Source organism: Monodelphis domestica, chromosome 7 (genome assembly GCF_027887165.1).
Source record: "Monodelphis domestica isolate mMonDom1 chromosome 7, mMonDom1.pri, whole genome shotgun sequence".
Taxonomy (NCBI): Eukaryota; Metazoa; Chordata; class Mammalia; order Didelphimorphia; family Didelphidae; genus Monodelphis; species Monodelphis domestica.
The window spans coordinates 108,549,952-108,575,807 of NC_077233.1; the positions used below are offsets into that span (position 1 = coordinate 108,549,952).

Here is a 25,856-nt window from a genome sequence, read left to right on the forward strand (position 1 = left end):
TAAAAGCTGTAGGATCCTTTTATTGTTATTCTACACTCCCCACCCCCCCCACCCCCAAAGGAAAAATGTTTTGGAAATATTAGAGTTGAAAACTTATTTCCCTTAAAAAAAAAAATGAAGACTTGGGGACAGCTCAGTGGTTCAGTGGATAGAGAGCCAAGACTGGAAACAGTAGGTCCTAGGTTCAAATTTGGCCTCAGATACTTCCTAGATGTCTGACACCAGGCAAATCACTTAACCTCCATTGCCCAGCCCTTACCATTCTTCTGCCTCAAAACCAATATATAATATTGATTATAAGACAGAAGATAAGAGTTTAGGCAAAAGAGACTTTGGGGTTTTAGTGGATTATAAACTCTATACGAGCCAACGGTAACATGGCAACCACCAAAGCTAATGTAATCTTGGGCACAATTAGGCTGCAATCTAGTGTCCCAAGCAAGGAAGATGATATATCGTCTTAGTCTTCTGAAGTCAGAAACTACTTGGGGCATTAAGTTCAGTTTGGGACCCCAGTGACCTATTGGCCATTGGCAAGCTGGAGCATGTACAGAAGAGGGAAGAGGATCTGGTGAGAAGATTAGAAAGTGAAGGAAAAAAACTTTCATTGGCATAAATCATGGACTAGATGACCTCTAAGATTCTGTCTAGCTCTAAATCTATGATCCTATAGGATTTTAAGGTTCAAAGTTTCACAAATGCTTTCTGTACCACAAATGTGAAACGTTAGCAAGTGTTTTTTTGTAGGTGAGAAATTTAAATCTCAAAGTAGATACTTCAGAGATTGCAAGGTGACCTAGTTGTTCAAGAGCTGGACTGAGACTCATGAAGGCTTGAGTTCAATTCTAGTTTCAAACTCTTATTAGCTGTGTGACCCTGTACAAATCACTTAACCGATGTCTGCCTCAATTACTTCAATTATAAAATGGAGGTGCTAGTAGCAACTGATTCTTAGGGATGTTGTGAGGATCAAATGAGATAAAATCTGTAAAGCATTTAATGTAGTGTCTGGCCAATGGCTTTTTAAAATGTTCAAATTTATTTTTCTAATTTTCCCTTTTCCATATTTTTTCTATTTTTAAATTTATTTTTCTATTTTTATAGCCTCCTAATAAATGTTTATTATCTTCATTCCTGCCTTTGTGCCTTGCTGAAGGTCCTAAAATAGGAAGTTCCAGAGGTAGTATTTTAACTCCTGCCCTCTGACTCAAAATTAAGTGTTCTTTCTCCTACACAACACTGCCACTCCAATTTGAGAGACAAGTTGAGGAAACTATATTTTTATTTTTTATTTTTATTTTTTTATTTATTAAATCCTTACTTTTCATCTTAGAATCAATACCATGTGTTGGTTCCAAGGCAGAAGAGTGGTAAAAGCTAGGAAATGAGGTTAAATGACTTGCCCAAAGTCACACAGCTAGGAAGTGTCTGAGGCCAGATTTGAACCTAGGACCTCCCGTCTCTAGGTCTGGCTCTCAATCCATTAAGCCACCCAGCTGCCCCTGAAACTCCATGTTTTTATCATAAAAAAGAGAATAGATGTCACGTGCCTTAAAAACATAAAGGCTACCATGTGTCAGAACAATGTACAGTTAAAAGAATGTTTAACCCCAAGTTAAGAACATAGGTTCAAACTGTGGCTAGAGTATTTTAGAAGCTCTAGAATTGTGGACAAAGAGGCCACTTCACTTTTTAAAAACTTATTATACCTTTCTGATCTTCAGCTTCCCTTCCTTAGCTTTCCCCCTTTCCCCCCATAATAATGGAGCTGTAGGAAATCACTTTGCAAACCTTAAAGGGGTATATTTGTTAAGGATTAGGCTTATTCTGTGTTGCTACAGAGAATAGGGCTACAACCCATGGGTGAAAGTTTGAGGGAAACAAATTTGGCTCAATGTTTGCAAGAACTAGTTTAAAATAATTAAAGCTCTTCAAGAAAGGATTTTACTGCCTCGTTAAATGTTGTTGTTCGATCATGTTTTCATGACCCTAGTTGGGGTTTTCTTGGTAAAGATACTGGAATGGTTTGCCATTTCTTTATCCCATGAGATAAGGCAAACAGAAGTTAAGTGATTTACCCAGGGTCTCACAACTAGTGAGTATCTAAGGCTAGATTTGAACTGACTCCAAGACTAGTGTTCTATCCACTTAACCACCTACCTTCTCATTCCCTATACTTTATTTCCTTTTCCCTTTTTTATCATTACCGATACTTTAATTGAATGAATTGAAGATGACTCCCAAGATTTTGAGATTATATGATTGAATTGCTAAGGAAATAGCAAGCTTGGGAAAGAGCCATTTGTAGGGGCAGAATAAAATAGAAAAGGGGAAATAATAATCAACCTGATTTTGCCCATGTTGAATTTAAAGTGACAGTGCAATACTTAAGCAGAAATTTTCAGTAGGCAGTTGAAGATAAGGCAATGGAGCCCAAGGGAGAAGATGGAGCTAGAGAAATAGATTTAGCAGTTATCCACATTAGAAGTGCTAGTTGAAGCTATGAGAATGGATGAGCTTTGCATGGGAGAGATTATAATAACAGACGTTTTTATAACTCTTTAAGGGTTGCAAAGTGCATTACATACATACATAATGCTGCCTGCTTATCAAAGTACTAGCAGTAACAGATTGCTAGAGGGCAGAAAGCCAAGCTTGATAGCCATTTCTCTAATAAGCCCTTCAATTTTTTTTTAGTTTTCTCTTTCAATTTCCTTCCCCGGCTACGTATCACTTACATATGCCTATTACTTATATGTGTCCATGGGGCTAAATGACCAGATCCCACATGCTATGCTGGAAGGGCTTTGAACATGTTTCCCTTAACAGATTATCTTGGTTTGACTAGAACCAGCTTTACAAATTATGGGCAGTCAATGATCTGGTGACTGATCATTTGAAGATGAACTTTTTGGACTCTGGCAAGCCATTAAACAATGAAAAATACAAAATGGCAGTTATACTTGTGTGGTTCCTCTCTGCTTCTGTGACCATGTTAGCAATCATAGTAGAGAGGTGGAAAGTAGGGCAAAGGGGATTAAGAATTATTTAATTGTTGGTACTCTGAATGCAAGATCCTTGTCCAGAGAACAACAGGTGGCTATACTAATGGAGGAACTGAATCCTAACAGGTGGCTATACTAATGGAGGAACTGAATCCTATAAATCTTCACAATGTCACTAAGTTGGAAACAGAAGGCAAGAGAAAAGTGTAGCTAAATTAAGAAATGACTCATGGTTTATCCTTAAAGAGACAGATCAAGGAGTTGGTAGGTTTGGTTTAATCCTGTGTTTAGAGGCAATAAGAAACAGAACTTCAAGAGTCATTTGGTTATCTCTCAATGTTTGTGATAAATACTTACAAAAAGAACCAAAATAAAAACTAGTCAGCTTGTGTGCCACATATGTTGAAGAAAATAAAGAAGTAAAGAAATTTTACTAAGAACTTAATGAAATGCTCTAAATTAAATCATCAGTTTTGATATTCCATAACTTTAGTAGTATGAAGTAGGATATTGAAAAACATGTTAGAAAGTATTACTTAGCAGTAAGAAAAAAGAGAACTAGAGAATTATAAACTAATCATAGTCTTACAATTGTATGTTATGAATACTTACCTCAAGAAAATAGTCAAAAAGTTATGGATATGGAGAGCATCATTAATATCACACAAAAAATGGAGTTGATAATATTTTAATAGACAGAAAATGACACATTACTGTTAGTGGAATCATTTTAAAATCAGCTCTCCTATGGTCAAATCATTAATTTGTCAGAGCAAATCAAATTGCCTTCAAAATAGAAAAAAGACTAAAAATGAGAACGTATAGTAGGCATTTGGGACAATATCATACTATCTCATTTAAACAAGTTGTAAATACAGAAGAAATAATGGGAAGTAGATCAAAGAATAGATACTGACAGAGACCATCCAAATTTTCTAAAGAAATTTACTCAATTTAAATCAAATGCTACAATGAGGAGGAAAGAAAAAAAAAAGTCCCCAAACCCTCAGCCAGCAAACAACTCAGTCTTCTTGCCAGTGAAATTGATATAGCAATCACAAAAAGCCTGGTTAGGAATATAAACTCTTTTTGATCATTGTCACCTCATAAAACATCAAAAAGGACTAGAGAGAAAAAACAAATTTATAGAAAACTTGCTAAGAGACTCAGCTAAGGCAGCATCCATTGTTTGGGCATTTAAGGAGGAAAGTGGACAAAAGACAACAAATGGGAAGAAAATGAAGACTAAATAAAGAATTTTTTAACAACTCTTTTAACCATTAATGACAGTGGAGCCACCATATTTGAATTAGACAATCACTCAGTCAATGAACATTTATTAAGCACCTACTAAGTTCCAGACACTAGGGATGATTAAAAAAAAAAGACAAAAGATAGTCCCTGCTCTCAAGAAGCTTTATAACCTAATGGGAGAGGAAATATATATACAAAGGAATGTATTCAAAGCAAGCAATATACAGTTTGAGTAGGAAACAGAGAAAAGACATTTGAATTAAGAGGAATTAGGGAAGGTTTCCTGTAGAAGTTGGGAATTTTTGTTGGGAGGTCTGTAGTTAAAGCAGAGGAGGAAGAAATTTCCAGGAATGGGGAATAGTGCCCCCAAATGCCCAGGACCCTGAGTTAGAGTGTTTTATTCACAGTTGCTCAAGCACACTACATATTCATCCTTTGTGATATTGGTGATTTTTCGCTTTAATTCTGTAGAGATTGTGGTATTGTATAACTTCTTAATCTCTTATCAGTTTCCTGTGTGATGATAAATGTATTATTCTAGTAGAAGGTGATTTCTCTTATAAAAGAATAAGCAAAACTGAAGCTAGTTTGAAATATTTTAACACAATTTAACAGTGTAGGTAAATTAGTAGCAAATTCATCTGAGTTGAAATAATTATTCAGTTTGATAAGTAAAAGTATGGTAATAAATTGGTATTATATATGGAAATTGATATAGAAGAAATTAAGAGGAATATCAGACTAGAATATTGCCATAAAATAATAATCTTAAGATTTAAGAAAATTTAGGATTTAAGAAAAGGAGAAAATTTTAAGATTAAAATGAAGTGTAGAATCAGAACATAAAAAGTAGTGTGTAGGTATTTAATTTTAAAAAAAGGAGGAGAATGTGCAAGAGAGGTTTAAGCAAGCAGAAATAAGGGGAGAATGTTGTTCAGTCATTTCAATTGTGCCCAACTCTTTGTGACTCCATTTGGGGTTTTCTTGATAAAGATATTGGAATGGTCTGCCATTTCCTTCTCCAGCTCATTTTACAGATGAGGAAACTGAAGTAAACATGTTTAAGTAGTTTGCCTATGGTCATATACTCAGTGTCTGAGGTCAGATTTGAACTCTGGGAAAATTAGTCTTCCTGATGTCAAAGCCAGCAAGCTCTATCCCTTGTACCACCTAGTTGCCTAGAGGAGAATAGGTGGAACTTTAAAGAAAGGTAGAGCCCTTTTGCACTAACAGTGTGAATGGAGGATTTGAAAGATAAAAGTTTGGAATTTTGGAAACATATTTGGAAAAGTTTTTTTTTTTAATCTCATTGAGCTAAAAGGAATTTTTTGGAGAAGTGCTTGTTAGCCATTTCAGACAGACTAAATTGTAATATCTTTGAAACTTCATGGGTTAGGAAACCCTGAATTCAAAACCAGTCTCAGATACTTACTAACTATGTGATCCTAAACAGGTCACTTAACCTGTTTGTCTAAGTTTCCTCATCTGTAATATGGAATAATTATAGCACTTACCTCCCAGGGTTGTTGTAAGGATAAAAGAACAGTAATTATAAACTTAGCACAGCACCTGGCACATCATAAGCACAAGATAAATGTTAGTTATTCTTCTTCTTCAAATGAGTATTTCCTTTTTTTTTTAAATACGTATTTTCTGTCCTAGTAATAACTCTTTAAGACAGAGGGGTGAGGGCTAGGCAAATGGGGTTAAGTGATTTGCCCAGGATCACACACCTATAAGAACATATTTGAACCCTGGTCATCCTGACTCAAGGCCTGGTGCCCTATCCACTGTATCACTTAGCTGCCTCAAGTATATCTTCTTAATCTATGGTATACTTGCCCCCTATACCCTCAACTTTTTTATCTATAAGGATGGCAGTGCAGTATTTATTCCAACTGACTTAAAGGCAATTATCATTGTTAGATGAGAACTCTGATTAGAATGAGGTATGAATTAGGCCTAGATACTTACTTGAAACAATCTAAGATATTTTAATTAGATATGACAAAAAGCCTATTTTGATTGGAAGACTTGGTTATAGCCTGAGGAGCTTGAATGAATGAGGAGAGTTAGATCAGAATAGATGTTTTGAGAGTATGGCAATGGGGAGAAAGGAGTGAGGATAAGCTGAGTCCAGGAAGAATTAGCAGCAGTGGAGGCAACTGGTAAATAGAGAAAAAATAGGATTGTAGGAAGAAAAAGAATTGGGCTGACACCATCAATTGTGCCCATATCCTTTAAGACTAAGGAAAATCTAACAAAAAATTCTTTTCTTTTCCCAACTCCTCCCCCTGATAGCTGCCTATTAATGGACCCTATGATATGCTTTGTTGCCTCTTTACCTAAATTTTTATAGTAAACTGAATTTTGCCTCAACAACAAAGAGGCCAAAGTGGTATCTAGATAAGCATAATATAAATTAAAGCAGATCTTTGTCTAAACATTAGGAATTTTCCTAACTGGGAACCAAGAACAATTTTGTTTGTACTCCTAGTTAAAAGAATGGAGGAAACAAAGGCACCAAGAGACCATTATATTACTCCTAACCTTAAAGTGAATTAATTATGATAATGTATTTTATATGAAGCATATTTATCTTTAGGCTTCATGGAGGACCCACACTCTTGGGAACTCACCATATCAGTGCCAGATTTGTTATGGACTTTTGATTGACTTTAGCCCAATAGCTCAGAATGCTCTACCTCAAAAAATTCACCAATTTTAGCTTCCCCAGGATTAGAGATTATAGGTATGCACCCCTACACCAGATTTAAACAAGGTGTTCATGTCAAGATGATGGTTTCATCCCACCAAGTCTTAGTGAAACCAATGGGGTAAATTTACTTCCTTGAATTAGGATCTGTAATTAATATTCTTTACAATCATGCTAGTTTCCCAGACCTTTGTCAGCCAGTCTTATTTCCTCATAGCTAAGCTTCATGCCCCTTCTAATAAATCATATTCCTATTCTAATCAACTGTTTTTCTCCCCAGGTCAATTCTAACCTGGCCTTTCTCTTTCTTAGACCACTCCACTGTGACTTTAGGATTTCCTTTCTATATATGATAAATCTCTTTACATCCTTAAACATCCTTAAACATTTACTCAATATAATTGAAACTTGGTTGTCTCTTATAGAACCCTTTCTACTAGGGATCATTTCTCTTCTTCACTGACTAAAAGGATCAGGTGCTGAGATTATTATATGTCTTGATCTAATTGGTATGTATTCACTGTTCCTTTGCCATCACTCCCCATTAAACTTTCCTCCATTACAGTCATAGAATCAAAAGGTCTCAGAATTTCAGTTGGTTGAAAAGGGACCTCAACTGGTATCTAGTACAGCACATTCCTGAAAAAGGATTTCCCACTTCAGCATATCCAACAAGTGGTCATCCAGCCTTTGCTCAGAGATTTTTTTTTTTAAACCCTAACCAAGGGCTAGGCATCTCTAGGCTTGACTCTCAGTCCACTGAGTCACCTAGCTGCCCCCTTAGAGACTTTTAATGAAGAGGAACCAGTGACAACCATATGTATCCTATTCCACTTCTACATAGCTCCAAACATCAGGAATTTTTTCTTAAATCAAGCCTAAAATTCTCTCTGCAACTCTTTCCATCCATCAATTGTATCCCCAGGGGACAAATATATATCAAGTCTATCTCCTCTTCATATGACAGCCTTTCAAATATTTGGAGATGATTCTATCAAAGTCTTCTTGTCTCCAGGCTAAATATTCCTAGTTCCTTTTATTGAAAGTCATGTGGGATGAGTTTGGGGACACTTGCCATTGTAGTTGCCCTCCCTTGTATACTTTTCAGCTTATGAATAACCTTCCTTAAATGTAATGCCCAGACCTGAACACAATATTTTAAATGTAGTCTGACCTGGGCAGAGCGTATGACAAGACCTTTTCCCCATATTCGTTTTCTTGGATGCCACATCCAACCATTGACTCATCTTTTCCCCTATTCTACATCCCCATGTCTTTTAGAGATATATTTCCATCTAGCTATGATTCATTCATACACTAGTGAAATTAAAATTTTTGAATTCATCTGTAAGAATGAACATAAACAAAACAAAAAGAATGAATATCTATCAATATTAATTTTAATCTTTGAGCTTTGTTATTCCTAGGTAGTCTCCCAATCCATCTATTCTTTAGCCCAGCAGTAACTCAGAACTCTCTGCCTCAAAAAATCCACCAGCTTTTGCTTCCCCATTATTTGAAATTATAGGCATTCACCACTACTTCAGAGTCACTTCACCCTCTACCTACTACATGACCTCTTGTCTTCCATCTCCAGCCTAGCCAAACCATTTTCTGTCTCCAAGATTCCTTAAGGTTTCTTGAACTTGGCATTCACCTTATCAGGGTTTTTTGTTTGGTCTGTTTTTTTAGTGAGCTTGGATGTAGTCTATCCAGGCTTCATGACTTGAACTCATTGAACTCATTAGGTGTTCTCTTATTATGTTCTTACTTATCTTGGGTTTTATATCCTGGATAATTATTTTTTATCATTCCTAGCCTTGTCCTTGATGGAGGGAAAAGTAGTCAAGATAGAGCTGAATTAGTCTATCTTCTCTCTGTCATCTTTTTTCCATCTTTGCCAAGCAGGGGTCCTATTTCTTTCTTGGTCTTTTCATTGCCCTAGAGGCAATGGGGGGAAAAAGCCTTTTTATTGTCTGCAACATTTATCTCAAGGTTCCACTCCTACTGGGCTTTAACGTTCCTGTTATTCTTACAGAACCTTCATAATCTTTCATGTTTAACTTTCTTTATGTGCTCTGCCTTCCTGCTACTTGCACACATTCTTTTAAAATCATTGATGAAATCACTGTGTAGCCATATGTCTAAATTATTTATTGCTCATACTGTGTAAATATCTGAACCACGAATAGCATTTTACTGCCCTTTCTATTGCTGTCTCTTGTGGATTATTGCCTACCTCGGTTACTCTTCTACTATTCTACCACCTATTATCCTCTATAAATGGTCTAATTTGTTGTATGTACCTGGTTTAATAGCTATACTTGGATATTCTTTTCTTTCTCCCCTTCTTTTTTAAGTTTTAAATTTCCTTGGACACATTAACCACTTCCTCAGAACATATTGTTTCCCACCCGCATGAGATCTACTCTCCCTAGCCAATGGCTCATCATTCCTAGAGATGTGGCATAGTAGATATAGAAACAAGAAAAACTGGGTCCAAATTTCACTTCGGTTTACTAGCTTTGCAACTACATAAAAATCATTTAAATGATCCAAGCCTCAATTTCTTCATCTTTAAAATAAAGATAATCATATCTATAATTCTTAGTACACACAATTATTGTGAGTCTCAAATGAGATAATCTCAATGTGAAGCATTTTGTAAACACCCATGTCAGTTTTTATCTTATAACATGGTCCAGCTAGGTGACTGAGGGGAAGGAGCATTGGTCCTGGAAGACCTGAGTTCAAACCCAGCCATAGACACTAGCTATGTGACCCAGAGCTAGTCATTCTCAGCTTCCTCTTCTGTTAAATGAGCTGGAGAAGGAAATGGCAACCACTCAGGTCACAAAAAATCAAAAACAACTGAAGCAATGCAAGAGTGACAAAAATAGTCAGAAAATCAAATTCCATCTTTTCTCTATATTCTACTTTTTCTTCTTAAGTCTTTACCTTCAATTAGCAGTAGTGACAAAGATACTACAGGTGTCTCTAAATACTCCAAGTTCTGTCCCAGGATTTAAAATTTCTTAGAGATTCTTGCTAAGATCTAAGATCTTTCTGGCAATATTTGCTTTATATATAACACAACAAATATAACAAATATGGCATAGCAATTCTCAGATTTGAGAAGTCTTGGGAGACTCTTAGTCACATCTTGAATGTGTGCCATAGGGCATGGATGGTTTTCCCTAGATTACAGGTAGGTTTCTTGGTGAGGTGAAACAAAAGGTCTTCTGGGGGAAGAGGTATGAAATAATGGTATAAGATATTTTTGAGTATACTATAAGATCCACATAAATATAACTATTTTTCAGTGAAAATAGAATTCAAATCATTATTAACTTAAAGCAATACAAACATGGCAAATTTGTTCCTGTTGATACTGGATGTAATCTGGTAATTATGTAATAAAATATGTGCAAATGTGGTGAAATTTGAATTGGTTCATGCCCTGCCTGGAATGGGTGAGATCTTTCATAAATTCCATTGGTTGGTCATGACACAGATGAGTTCCATTTTGGGGCTGCTTGCTAGACTTACATATAAAGGGTTTCAAATCAAAGTTAAATAATTTTTTTGTAGAAATACAACCCCCCCAAAAAACCTTTTTTTTACTTAAAAATTTTTTTTCAAATTCATGTAGAAATAAATTTTGACATTATTTTATGACATTTTAAAAGTCAAATTCTCTCCCTCCTTCTTTTCTCACTCCTTCTAGAGGCGGTAAATAGTCTGATGTAGGTTATGGCAGTGCTTTTATGGAATGTATATTTCCATATTGCTCATGCCGTGTCAGAAGACACATATCATTCATACATTAAAAAACTCATGAAGAAAATGAAGTTAAAGCTGAGATGCTGCAGTTTCTTCTTTGGCAGTGAGTAGCATTTTTCATCATGAGCCCCTTGTCAGTATCTTGGAAACTTATTTTGCTGATAGTAGTTTAGTCCTTTACAATTGATCATTGTAAAATATTTCTTTTTTTTTTTTTAATTTTATAACCCTTTCCTTCTGTCTTAGAAGCAATACTGTGTATTGGTTCCAAGGCAGAAGAGGGATAAGGGCTAGGCAGTGGTCACCCAGCTATGAAATTTCTGAGGCCAAATTTGAACCCAGGATCTCCTGTCTCTGGGCCTGGCTCTCAATCCCTGAGTCACACAGATGCCGTCATCATAAAATATTTATGCTACTATATACAGTATTCTCCTGGTTCTGCTCTTTTCACTTTGTATCAATTCATATATAGTTTTCCAAGTTTTTCTGAACTCATTCTATTTGTCATTTCTTATGGTACAATATTATTCCATTTTGACTAATATCACAAATTGTTCAGCCATTCCCCATTTATTGGACCTCAATTTCTAGTTCTTTGCCACTATAAAAAGAGCTTTCATCCAAATCTGAGACAGTTCCTAGCTATGTGACAGTGGGCAAGTCCCTTAACCCTCATTGCCTAGTTCTGATCACTCTTCTGCCTTGGGATCAATGCACAGTATTGATTCTAAGGTAGAAGGTTAAAAAAAAAACTTGATAAAAAAATATATTTTTTATAGAATAGATGCTTTCCCTTTATCTCTGATCTCTTTGAGATACAGATCCAGTAGTAGTATGTCTGGGTCAAAGGGTAAACATAGTTTTATGGCCTTTTGGATATGGTCTCATACTGTCCTTCAGAATGTTTGTATCAGTTTACAGTTTCACCAACAGTGTATTAGTGTCACAATTTTCCCACATCCTCTCCAACATTTATCATTTTGGTTTTTTGTTCATATTAGCCATTTTGATGAGTGTGAGTTGATGTCTCAGAGTTGTTTTAATTTGCAATTCTCTAATCAATGGTGATTTGTAGTATTTTTTCCTATGACTATAAATAGTTTTAATTTCTTCCATTGAGAATTGCCTATTCATACTTTTTGACCATTTATCAGTTGGGGAATGCTTTTTATTCTTATAAATTTGTCTCAGTTATCTATATATTTGAGAAATGAGGCCTTTGTCAGAGATACTTGCTATAAAACTTTTTTCCCCAAATTTGTTGTTTCCCTTTTATTCTTGGTTGCATTGGATCTGTTTGGACAAAAAATTTTTAATTTTAATGTTATCAAAATTACCCATTTCACTTTTCATATTGTTCTCTATACCTTGTTTAGTCATAAATCCTTCCCTTATTCATAAGTCTGACAGCAAAACTTTTCTGTGATCCCCTAATTTATTGTGTCACCCTTTATTTCTATAACAGGTGTCCACTGTAAGGATAATTTTAGCTTTGTGACTTGAAATCTAAATAATTGGTTGCCAGGGAAAATTCCCAAATCATTTAGTTAATATAGAGAGAAGGAATTAAGGAAAAGAGAGAGAGAGAGAATTAATTTAAACTGCTCTGGTTAAGACTGAGCCAGGCAGTAGTTAAAGGCCTTGGCCAAAGTGGCCTCCCTGAGGCCAAGGGAAAAGTAGTCAGTCTTATCACTCACCATGAGACCGTCTCCAGGAAGCTGTCTGAGGGGGATCCTCCAGTTCCAGTCCTCACTGAACTGAACTCCGAATCCAATTGCACTCCAAATTGAATTCAATTGCTAACTGAATTCAGTTGCCTGAACTGACTTTTTTAGCCTCCTTTTAAAGAAATTTTCTCTTATTTCACCTCCCCTAAATTTTCACATCTACCAATTACAGTAGATGCTTTCTCCAGGAATGCCCATTCTTTAGTTCTCACCTTCTTTGATTAGATTTTCTCCAGGACTATCCACTTTTTAGTTCTCACCTTCTCAGGTTAGATTATATCTGTTGAGGTACTTCACACTTCTTTGTTAAGCTTACCTTTTGTGAGTTACTTGACCTTTTTATGATTAATTTAACCTTTATAGGTACTTTAACACCCTTTTGTACTAGATCTAAAAATAGACTTAGCTTAAGGTTCTAACTTCACTATAAGGTATGAGTTAAGTACCTTAATTGTTCAATTAGGAGTTTACAACTTTATCTTCCCCTAAAGTATGTCTAATTAGGGTGGAGAATTTCCAGATTCACACCACTTTTACTTTATATTGGTATATGGTGTGAGATACTGTTCTACATCTAATTTCTGCCATAGTGTTTTATAATTTCCCCAGCAGTTTTTGTCAAATAGTAAGTTCTTCCTCCCAAAGATTGGATCTTTGGGTTTATTAAATACTAGGTTACTCTGGTTGCTATCTACTGTGTATTGAATACCTAACCTATTCCTTTGATCCATTATTCTAGTTCTTAGCCATTATTAGATTGTTTGATAATTACTGCTTTATAGTGTAGTCTGAGATGTAGTAAGGCTAGACCTTTAATTCCCTTGATATTCTTGGCCTTTTGTTTTTCCATATGAATTTTGTTATTATATTTTCTACTCTATGAAATAATTATTGGGTAGTTTGATTGGTATGGCACTGAATAGATGAATTAATTTAAGTAGAATTATAATCTTATGGTATTGTTTAGGTTTTACTTTATGTGAAAAGTATTTTATAATTATGTTCATACAGTTGCTGAATTTGTTTTTGGAAGATATACGTCAGGTATTTTATATTGTCTATAGTTGATTTCTTCAGTGAATTTTCCCCCTTGCTGTCTAGTTTTTCTGTCAATCCTCCTATTATTTGATTTTTCAACTTCTTTTCAAGTTCTTCTGCGGGTTCTTTTGGAGCCTGACATTTTTTCATTTTCTTTAGGGGTTTCAAATTTCCTTTTTGGCATTGTTTTCCTCTTCTGAGTTTATATTTTGATCTTACTTGTCACTAAAGCAGCTTTTCAAGGTCATTTTTTCTTTGTCTTTTGTTCCTTTTCTCTAGTTATTTCCCCCCTTATTTCCTTTGTATCTGTTGAGGTTTTTCTTTGCTCCTAGGGTACAGAGAGCACTGGGACAAGCTTTCAGAGTACTCTTCTCTACTACTTTGGATAGTCCTGGTTGCCTTTGTTCCCCTCAGTTATTTGTTGAAGGGGCAGCCCTGTTGGCTGAGTGGAAGCTTGCAACTATTTTATCCAGTTAGATTCTACTCCCTTTGCTGGGAGTTCCCCTGTTTTCTCATGGGCTAGGGTGGTCCCAGCACTGCTGCTTTGTTACCCCTGCCAAGTGGCTTGGGCTGAGCAGGTTCTCTGCTATTTTGTTGCCTTAGGTGCTCTGCAGCTTCACTGCCCCTGACCATGGGGAAGTAAATGCATTGACTGGGTACCTTCACTCCTTCCCACTCTGCCACTTTGTGGCTTCTGGGTGAATAAGCAGCATGTTGGGCTGGTCCAAGTACTGTTGATTCCCACAGATGTTGCACTCCCTAGGCTATACTTTGCTTTCCATAGTGAGCCACAATCCTCTTGTTTTCCTTTGTTTTGAGGTGATTTATTTTCGTGTGTATGTGCGTGCATATGTATGTGTACATGCATGTAAAGTTTGGGAGAGTGGAGCATCCTTTATTCCACCAACATAGCTCTTAGCATGCAACACCTTATGTAGGCGTTAAATGTACATTAGCATTTTCCATATTTCCCAATATCATTCATTTTGGTAAATCCAGTAAAATAAAGTGATATTTAAAAACCCGACAAACTAATTTTGATTAAAGCAATTTGAGAATGATCATAAATAATCTACTAAAACTTTAACCAAAAATTAGAGTTAATTATTTAAAATATTTTAATGTCTTTTTTTAAATGAAATAATATACTTTCATCATGAATATGTATTTAAATGATTTGGAGTGAAAATCCCACAGTAACTAAAAGCAGTATAAGCACCAGAAAATGGAGATAATTTAAGTAGTGGAAATAGGAAAACACAAAATATAAAGCTCAAATCCAGAAAATATAATCTACTATGTTTATCATTAGGATTTATAAGTACTATTATAGATAGAGGAAAAACTGTGGTCCTTTCTTCATATAATGGCTTTAGCCACATATCATATGAAACCTAACAAAAGTTGATGGAAAAATAAAAAAAAAAAACCTGAGTGGCCTAAAATATTACAAAAGGGGGCAGCTGGGTAGCTCAGTGGATTGAGAGCCAGGCCTAGAGATGGGAGGTCCTAGGTTCAAATCTGGCCTCAGACACTCAGACACAGCCTCCCAGTTGTGTGACCCTGGGCAAGTCACTTAACTCCCATTGCCTAGCCCTTACCACTCTTCTGCCTTGGAACCAATACACAGTATTGATTCCAAGATGGAAGGTAAGGGTTTAAAAAATATATTACTAAGATCTCAAATTCATACTTTGATCTAAAAAGGTTAATGACTAAATTTATGGAAAAGTTAGCACTATAGATTATAAATATACAAAATAATATTTTTATCATTCCTAATTTTAAAAATACCTGCCCTGAAAATGAAGTAGAAGGAAGTTAAAGCCAACTTATTAATCGCTAGAGTAGTATACAGAAATTATCTCAGTTTTACTTTAAGTACCTAAATATTAATAAAAAATAAATGGATAAAGACCCCAACTGCCATGGATGACTGTAAAGATGATTTTAGAGTTGTGACTTAAATTTGGTCGCCAGGGGAAATCCCAAATAAAATACCCAAGTCAGTCTGGAATATTATGGTAATTTAAATAATATAGAGGGAAGAAATTTATGGAGAAGAAGGGAAGAGGATATAGGATTTCTCCTGCCTGGCGTATGCCAGGGGAAGTTTAAAATCCCCACCTCTAGGTCTCTGAAGAAGATCAGAGCCTTCTAAGAGGATAAAGTTGGAAAGTAAAGGAGGAAATTCAGCCAGAAACTCACCACTGAAACGAACAATAGCTTATAGCCAAGCTAAGATGCCAAAAGCTCAGCATGCTGCTCTCAACTGACTCTCCACCACCAATAAGGATTTTCCGGAGACTGCAAGGGAGCCAAATATATAGACCTTTTCACCTTTGTGTCTCCTTCTCTAAATGCCCATTCCTAGTTCTCATCTTCTTTTGATTAGATTATATCTTTAGAGTTACTTAACACTTCTTTGTTAAGTTCACCTTTTGTTAGTTACTTGACCTTTTTGTGATTAATTTAACCATTATAGTTATTTAACACCTTTTTGTATTAAGATCTAAAAATAGACTTAGCTTAAAGTTCTAGCTTCACTTTAATAGTGCTATGTACCTGGAATTGTGCTACGCACTTTACAGATATTTCATTTGATCCTAACAGCAACTCTAGAAGTAAGTGTTATTATTATCGCTCTTTTACAGTTGTAGAAACTGAGGCTAAGTGACTTGTTCAGGGTCACATATTAAGTATCTGAGTCTGGATTTGAACTCAAGTCTTCCTGATTCTTGGTCTAGCCCTCTATCCATTATACTGCCACATTGCCTCTGCCTTCTACCTAAAGATCTTATTTCTGGTTACAAGTGAATAAAATCCTCTGGCTTGTGAAACAAAATTATGGAGATTTTATTCCCATTTTTAACATGTCATTCATGTGTCAATTAGTAGTAGAAAAATAATCAATATTATTAATGATACTATGTTTGGGGAAACTGTACCAGAAAAGAAATGCATTCATCATATTAATAATATATTTTTTTATTTTTAGTTTAGAAATATGAAAATTATATGTTTATGATGTGTGTTAATCATGTTAGATGCATTATTCTGAATAAGATATAAACTAAGAAAATTTTTATATTCATCATTTTATTGTGGCCATAGAACTACATATTGGATGAAGCATTGAAGTTGGAGTCAGGAAAACCTGGTTCAAATCCAGCCTTAGACACTTATTACACATGTGATTCTGAGCAATAATAATAGCTAACATTTATATGGTGCCTCTAGTGTTCCAGGTACTATGCAAATATTTAACCAAGGCATCACTGGACAGTTCATTTAATCTCTACATGTCTTCGTTTCTTCATCTGTAAAAAGGAGAGAATAATATTAACCTCCCAGGGTTGTAAAGATAAAATGAGATATCTGTAAAGAATTTTGTGAACTTGAAAGCACTATGTAAATATCAGTTATTATTGTTATTTTATGAAAACTGAAATCAGGACAATTTTTTAAATAAAAAAAAGAGGGAACTTACAACATAAAACATAAAGTTTAGGGAGATCACACACCCTTTGTGTCAGGTCAAAAATATACAGATTTTGTTGTAGCAAAGAAGTGGAAACAAGTAGATATCCATCAATTGAAGAGTGGCTAAACAAATAGTTATACATCAATATAATGGAATATACTTGAGCTATAAGTAATAATGAATATGATGAATAGAGAAACTTGGAAAGACTTATATAAACTGATACAAAGTGAAGTAAGCAGAGCCAAGAAAACAATATATGCCATGTCTATAACAATGAAAATGGAAAATACATCCACCACAAAAATATAAAACAATGAATGTTGTGAAATTCTAAATGACAAGCATGGCCCTAAAGAAAAGATATGAGATCTTACCAAATCCTTTGCTGTAATTGTAGTGAAGGGGTGGGGTTGAGAATCTACAAATGTGAAACATTGTACATCTTGTCATATTTTTTTATATGTATTGATTAGTTATGTTGAGTTTTTTCTCTTATTCTTTTTCTTAAAAAACTATTTGTTCATGGAATGGGTTGGGCTGGGGACAGAATAGGAGGAAGAGAAACAGAAGGAAATTTAGGCAATATAAAAACAAAAGATATCCATACAAATGATTTCTTGAAAAGAGGTCTACTTCCAAACTGGCAGTAGAGAATTCAGTTGTACCTGATATGCTACCCAGGTACTATTTCTTTTATCCCCATAACACTTTTCTTCCTCCTGAGTCTAATAACAGTTGCCCTTGGTAGAGGTAGTATTAAATAACTTTTATCTTTATCTATCTTTTCTAGTCTCTTTCTCTAATTTATCTTCACTGATCGTCTTATCCAGTCATTGCCTTTCATCCTTTATAGTAATAATTCATCAGTTATCACCCTAGAAGCCTTCATCCCTCTGATCTGCTCTTATGTCTTTGTGTAGGCTGCTAAGCATTTCTGGACTAAACCAAATGATTGAGCTTATTTTTATTCACTGCAGATTCATGATGTGTAATTTCATGTGGGTCCTAGCTGATACTTGAAAATTCTATACTACTGAAACCCTTTCTCATTCCCCACAGTGACTATTCCAAACCTTTTACCCATTCCTTAAGTCACTAATTTCACTCCTACCCCAAACAGTTAGAAAAAATAATCTAGTAGTTTTTCCTACATTACTGATAAAACTAAGGCCATCAGTCCCCTTTTCCACTCAAAATCCCAAGGAACTATCCTCTATTCTGTCCTTTTCTCCAGTCTTTGAGCAAGAGGTATCCTCCCTCCTTTTGTAGGCTAAGCTGTGCCCTTTATCCCATCTCCAAATGCTTCTACCAAGACCTAGCTCCATCAATCATCTCCCCTTCTAGGCATTTTAAAAATTTTCCAACAAACAGTATTCTTAGTATGGGTCTTCCAAATCTCAATTCAATTAACTTCAAGAGATATTTATTAAATATGAAGTGTGTTATAAGTGTGTACTAGGTTTAAGACAAAGAAAATTCCTCTTATCAAGATGCTTACATTTTGGGTCAGGCAAGAGATAAAACATGTATACAAATTAGTATAATATAAATAAATTTTAGTATTTACAAAGAATTGCCACCTGGAGGTGGAGGAAAGAAATCATCCATCCATCCATCCATCAATCAATCAACATTTATTAAGTGACTACCATATGCCAAGCATTAAGCACAACATATACAAAAACAGGCAAAAGGCAATTCCTGCCCTCAAGGAGCTTACAGTATATTGGGAAATCAGGGAAATCTTCATGGAGAAGAGACATCTGAGCTGATTCTTGAAAGAAGGCAAGGTTCTAAGAGGCAGACATTGCTTTCCAGGATTGTTTGCACATTCACTTTCTTCTTGTTCCAACAAAAATGTTCAGAGCTTCTCTGTTATTGAAAAATCTTCACTTGAACTTCACTGCTAGTTCCTCAAGCTAATGTCCTATATCCCCTTCACTTGCCAACCTCTAGAAAGAATATATGTTTATTGCTTCCATTTTCTCACTTTTCACTCACTTATCATCTCCTTGAAATATGGCTTCTGATCACCTCACCTGCTGAAACCAGCAGTATTGCTTGCTTAGTCTACCTGGTGCCTTTTTCTTTCATCTGCATACTCCTTGGCCTCACAGCAGCTTTCTGACTGTTGATCAGCTCTTCTTCCTCGACTTCCTGGATACTGTCTGGATACTCCTCCTTTGACTTCTGTGACTTTACTTATCCAACTAACTCCTTTCTAGGCTCCTTTGCTATATTCAGTTCAATCCCATAAATATTTAAGTGCCAGGACAAAAGAAAGAAACAAGAATTTATTTAGTGCCTACTATGTGCTAGGCACTGTGCTAAGCACTTTTCAAATATTACCTCATTTTTTTTTCAAATATTACCTCAAACTCCTGCTCCCTTGGTGGTGAGTGTCCTATGAGCTGTGTTTGCTCCTCTTCTCTCCATATAGACTCTTGGTGATTTCAGTTGTGCCAAGAGACTGAGTACTATCACTTCTCACCAAGACTACAATAAGTTTTGTATGTGTTCTCACTGCTTCCACTCTTTTTCATCCTTTACTCAGCTGCCAAATTTATCCTCCCAGTGATGATGCCACTCCTCTACTCAAAAAGCTTTAGTGTGTGTCTATTGCTTCTAGGATAAAATAAATATTTTTATGCTTACATATAAAATAAAATGTAAACATAAACTTTGTTTACATATAAAAAAGGAGAACCAATCAGCCTGGACTTTCAGACCTTCCATAATAGGGCATTTATAGTAGGATCTAATTTTACATGAACTCAGCACATTTGAATTCAGGCATATGTTATTGGCCATTGAAAAAACAAAGGCAGAAAAAATATGGAAAACAAAAATTTTTGCTCATGATCTAAATCTTCATTGTCTCCCTAAGCAGCATAAAATTTCACAGCAATTCATCCAGTCATGCCCATCCTCACTCTGAGAAGTATTAGTGTGAGTCATTACATTGTTTTTTGCCAAACATTACATTGTTTGTGCCCTTCCATCAGTCTTTGTCTTGTGTTCTCCCTTGCAACATATATTGTCCATATCTTTTGTTTCATTGGTGCTATTTAGTTATTAATAATGGTCCCAACAGAGAAGAGTAGTGATGTTGGTATCTTTGATAAGCCTAAGAAAAGTCATAAAGAGCCTAGGTATGTTCATATAAGAAATACTTAGTAAATAATGTTTGCTATTATTTGTGACTTTCAATTTAAGCAAAGGATCTTAGAATGTTTTGATTTTATAAAACAAAGTCCTACTGTATTTCCATCTTATTTCATGCTAATTCCCTTCATGAACTCTGTGTTCTAGAGAAATTGAACTACTAGCTATTCCCTTTTTAAGGGGATATGCTAGTGTTTAATAATAAGCTTTCTTTTTTTTTTAAAATATATTTTATTTGATCATTTCCAAGCATTATTCGTTAAAGACATAGATCATTTTCTTTTCCTCCCCCCCACCCCCCATAGCCGACGCGTAAGTCCACTGGGCATTAGATGTTTTCTTGATTTGAACCCATTGCTTAATAATAAGCTTTCTAAAAAAATTATTTTAATACACTCATTTAATCTGCATTAACATTTTCTCCATCATGTTCTGAAATCTAAAAAAATTCCTTCAATTCATTCTTAAATTTAACCTGCATTATTAACATTTTTTTCTATTATGTTCTGAAGTTTATGCAGTCAACAAAAGAAAAAAAAGAATCCAACAATTGGTTTTTGAGAGCCAATGCTAATTGAATCCAAAATACCCCTACCTATATTCAGCTTTCCCTTTAACACATTCATGGTAAAGGAATTTTGAACTTGTGCAAATCACTTAATCTTTATCAGTTTTTGGTTTCCTCATCTGAAAGATGAAGGCTCTATTAGATTTTCTTTTTGCACTTGTTAAGTCTATGATCCTATTCTATGATCTAATCTAGGATGATCTATCTTCGTCTCTAACATAGTAAATATCATACTTTTTAACATTCCATTTCCCCAAAAATACTCAGATAGGGTGTTAGCAAGTTGGTTCCTACCCCACCACCCCTGAAAGATAAAATTCTTAAATTCATCTACTTTTAAGGAAAAGTAATCTTCTGAAAAACTGATAGATTTCTGAAAGAAAGGCAGTACTATATATGAAAGGGACCATAGAGATAATTTTATCTAACCTTCTCATTTTATAGATGAGATCACTAGGTAATAAATTTCAAAGCCAGGATTTGATCCCAGCTTTTCTGACTCCAAATCTATTCCTCTTTCCGTTACTTCATCTTGTCACAATATCACAATTATTCTTTAAGGGTTTGTTTTTTTTAAATTTTATTTCTCATTAGCCATAATTGATTCAGTCAGTCAACATTCAACAATATTTATTGCACTTATTGTAGACACAAGGTCCTTTGCGCTATGATGAGGCAAAGAAAAAGAAGGGAATACAAAGAATAAATAAAGTATGGTCCTCAAACTCATGGACCTCATGATTTAGTAGGGGAAAAGGGAAAAGAACAAGCACTTATTAAGTACCTGCTATGTGCCAGGCACTGTACTAAGTACTTCACAAATATCTAATTTATTCCTCATAATAACCCAGTAATGACCATTTTACAGTTAAGGAAATTGAGGCAGACAGATTAAGTGATTGAAATGCCCAGAGCTAGTAAATGTCAAATTAGTAATGAGTAATACATAAAGGTCATCCTGACTCCAGGCCCAGTGCTCTGTCCACCATATACTCAGATGCTTATAAGATAGGAGAGATGTGACATCTACATAGATTTTAAAAAATATTTTTGTAAGATTTAATTTAATTCGAATATTTTTCCATGGTTACAAGATTCATGTTCTTTCCCTTTTCTCCTCCCACTCCTCTTTCATAGCTGACGTTTTTACAGTCTACATAGGTTTATTGAAATTATGACCAAGAAATCTGAAACTCCGTAAATCAGAATCTTGTAAGGATAATGGCTATGAGGGATACACATTAGGAACCTTAAGTTCAAATACAGGCAAGGTGAACATAGTCAAAGCAGTGTATTTGGGACCATTATAGGTAATGTTACAAGGAAATCACTTTAAAAGACTGATATATATTAATTTAAGGTCGCCAAGGAATTCAGCTATGTAATTCCTAAATGAAAACTCAAGCCAGCAGTCAATCTTTTATGGAGTTTAATTACAATAGGAGGAAGAAAGGAATTAGAGATAGAGAGAGAGAAAAAGGGAGAGAAGGGAATAGGGCTTAAATACCCCTTCTGTTTAGGCTGGGCCAAAAGGCCCAAGCCCTTAGATAGCTGGGGCAAAGAAAAGAGATCAGTCCCTATTACTCACGTGACCAAAATGGAGAAACAGTCTCAGGGGCCCCCACCTTCAGCTTCCTTCAGAGCAAGCTTCTCAGAGTACACTGCCACTACTCCGACCAACTCCTCAACCACCCCCCTAGTCTTCAGACCCCCCTGATCTTTAAGGAAACCATCCAAGTTGCCTCCCCTCAGTTCTCACATCTACCAATCACTGTCCATCAATTTCCCTGTGCCAATGGAGGCTCTAGCTTAACCCAGGACCGCCCAGAGGCTTTGCACATGTCTGTTGAAGGTCATATTTTCAAATGATTAAATCTTTGCTCCTTTGCTACAGCCCTTTCTAAATCCTGTTAACCTGAGTAGGGTAGAGATTGGAATAATTAAATTTTGATCTAGGCTGCAGCCCTTACTCAATCCTGTTAGGACTGAATAGGGTGGAGATTGATTCCAAGTATCTCCATTGTATCAATTCTAAAATCAATCATGACTCAAAGAAATTCCTGTTCTATGCTTAAGCATAGGTCAAAGTCCTTTCCATTGTTCAGCAAAAGGTTTCTGTCCTAAAGTAATCTTAAGAAGGGAAGAGAAGGAACCTCCCATGCCAATGGGGTTCCCATTCCAATAGACTATCAGTAAGAAATTTTCCAAGTATGAAATATCCCAATGGTGAAATTTCCAACATTTATAAGTCTAAGGAATTTTGAGGTTTACAGTAACCAATTGGAATAATCAAGTTTTGGATGGGATTTTATGATAATTAGACTGGTAAGATTTAATGGAGTGTTATACTATTATTTAACCTTATATTGAACTGATACAATTTCAAAAGACTTTAAGATAATTTATAGATTCTCTCCATGGATTTTTTTGGGGGGGGCAATCATATGAATTGAATTTTTAAACCCTTCTGAATTATTTTGGTAAGTATTGACCTTTCTATTATCACAATATAGATCTGATCTTAAGAGAAAGTAGTCCATGTCCTTTTCCATTTGGCCAGAGGTTCTTCAGTGTTAATGGAATAGCCAACTGGAACTTAGGACTGCAATAGTCACACAAACATTTATTCCTTCTAGCTATGTAAAAGGAAAAATTCACATTTCTCTATTTTCAAGTTTGCAAAGCATCTTCCTCATGAAACCCTTATGTAACTATATCCCTATTTTTCTAAGTCTAAGTGTGACTCTGATTTATAGAGGGTAAGTGACTTTTCCTGGATCACAGAGCTATCAAGTGTCAGAGTCAGGATAAAAACGCAGGAATTTCCTCCTCTTCCCATCATGTCAGAATTCACCTAACATGAAAATAGAATGGAGCTTCTAAAGAACATGGAAATTGAGAAAGAAAGAGGAAAGGCAAGTGTATATTATATTAATACTCATGATTATTGCTTCAGCCTGATCCTAAAGTGAACATTTCAAACTGCAGAACAGTCACCATAGGGGCTAGAGTAATTGGCTGCCTCTCATGAAAGAAATTCTTTGGACTGAACAGCAGGACTGCAACAAGACAACATGGAGACTTTGGCAGCCTGAGGAAGGGTATGAGTAGGAATAGCAGTTTCTTCTCTTCATAAACATCCATATGCAAAAATAATAAAATGTTTAGTCTGAGTAATACATTAAGGAAATCAATTAAGCCCACATGCAACTTTCAAAGATTTTAATTACAGTACTTAGGGTACCTCACCAGAGGAGTTTGTTAGGAAAATAATTTGTAAATGAATAACAACTGGCACAGTTAATTGGTTGGGATTGTAATTAGATCCCACTGGTAGTCCATTGGAATGGTGATCAAAACCAAGCCAGCAAACTGGAGAGAAGCAGAGTAAATGATATCTTAGATATTTATGTCTGCACTGCCTCCTTATTACCAAATGTATACACAGTGAAATAGTAAGACCACATGTACATGCTGAATTGGTAGCATCGTATATTAATAACGATCCTGCTTACACAGATGTCTGATGGATTGTTAGTATCAAGTGTCTGGGTTCTGACATGGCATGGAGTCTTGGAATGTTGGGACAGGAAGCTACCTCAGAAATCATCTAGTTTTTAAACCCTTTCATTTTGCAGAGAGGAATGTAGGTGGAAGTGACTCGTTGGAGTCTATCCAGGAAGTTACTGACTTTCATACTTCACAAGGTGATGTTTGACTCTAAAGGGGAAAGGAAGGGATATGTCCAGGGTCTACTACAGGATAAAATACATGTATAGGACTTAGAACTATAAGGAGAGGCCATCTTTGTTCAATTCTCTCATTTATTAATAAGGATCTATGTGGTTCAGCAGATAGAGTTCCAGACTTGTAGAGGGCTCATCTTCTTGAGTTCAAATCCAACCTCAGACACTTACTATGTGACCCTGGGCAAGTCAATTAGCTCTGTTGTTGGTCATGCTTTCTTTACTGGAAGAGTAAATGAGCTGGAGAAGGACATGGCAAACCATCCTGGTATCTTTGCCAAGAAAACTGCCAATGGGATCATAAGGAGTTGGACATGACTGAAAAACTATGGAATAACAACAAAACTCATTTATCCTAGCTTGAAACTAAGTTTCAGAGAACTTAGCTTGATTAGGTTTGCATGCAGAGTTTGTGATTACCCTTCTTATTCTGCAGAGGGTATTTGGCATACTCTCAGTGTTTTCCCCCCCTTTAATTATGACTGCTATCTCTGTGGTGTCCAGGAGGGGCTCTCTGTGGTTCTCCTGAATTCCTCCTTGGGTCTTTTTTTAAACAAGGTTAATTTCTTGTTAGTATGGTTAGCACAGATGAGGTCTTTGTTTTGGTATTGATGATATCTTCTCAATGAAATGTGAATTTCCATTACCCTGGGCACCTTTTTGCACTTTGAGATCATATTAAGCATTATTAATTTGGTCATGGCTAGCTAGTCATATACCTGAGACCCATAGCTCAGACAAGCCAGAAATAAGCTAACTAACTGCAAAAAGATCTTATCATGGAATTGCACAACACCAGCAGTGGTGGGATCAAACACTTTCAACAGAAGAAGGCTATTTTCTAGGGATAGGGCAGTCCTAGACTAGCTGGGATCTGTAAAAAGATGAGTGAGGGGGTAGCTGGGTAGCTAAGTGGATTGAGAGCCAGGCCTAGAGATGGGAGGTCCTAGGTTCAAATCTGGCCTCAGTCACTTCTCAGCTGTGTGACCCTGGGCAAGTCACTTAACCCCCATTGCCTAGCCCTCACCACTCTTCTGCCTTTGAACCAATATACAGTATTGATTCCAAGACAGAAGGTAAGGGTTTAAAAAAAAAAAGCTATGAGCCAGCAGTAATGGCAGAGCAATGGTGGAAGCACGACCAAAGAGTTCCTGGATCAAGTGTGAAGAGTTCTAGAGCCAAACAGGAGCCAGGGCCAACATGTACCAAGGAACAGAACAGTGATGACAAAAAGCCAAGACATTGACCTACACCAGTACTGAATTGTGTGGATCTTTTGGGTCCAAATAAAGAACTGAACTTTCAACCTTGAATTATTTTTCCTTTATTTTTATTTTTTGAGGTGCAAGGTTGGGGAAACTAAAGTA

At 35.7% G+C, this 25,856-nt stretch overlaps 1 protein-coding gene across 2 annotated transcripts in view; it reads left to right on the forward strand.

Moving 5' to 3' along the window:
• The window catches only part of LOC103105462 (U1 small nuclear ribonucleoprotein C-like), a 73,720-nt gene that overhangs the window by 45,186 nt on the left and 2,678 nt on the right, over nt 1–25,856 (forward strand). The window lies entirely within an intron of this gene.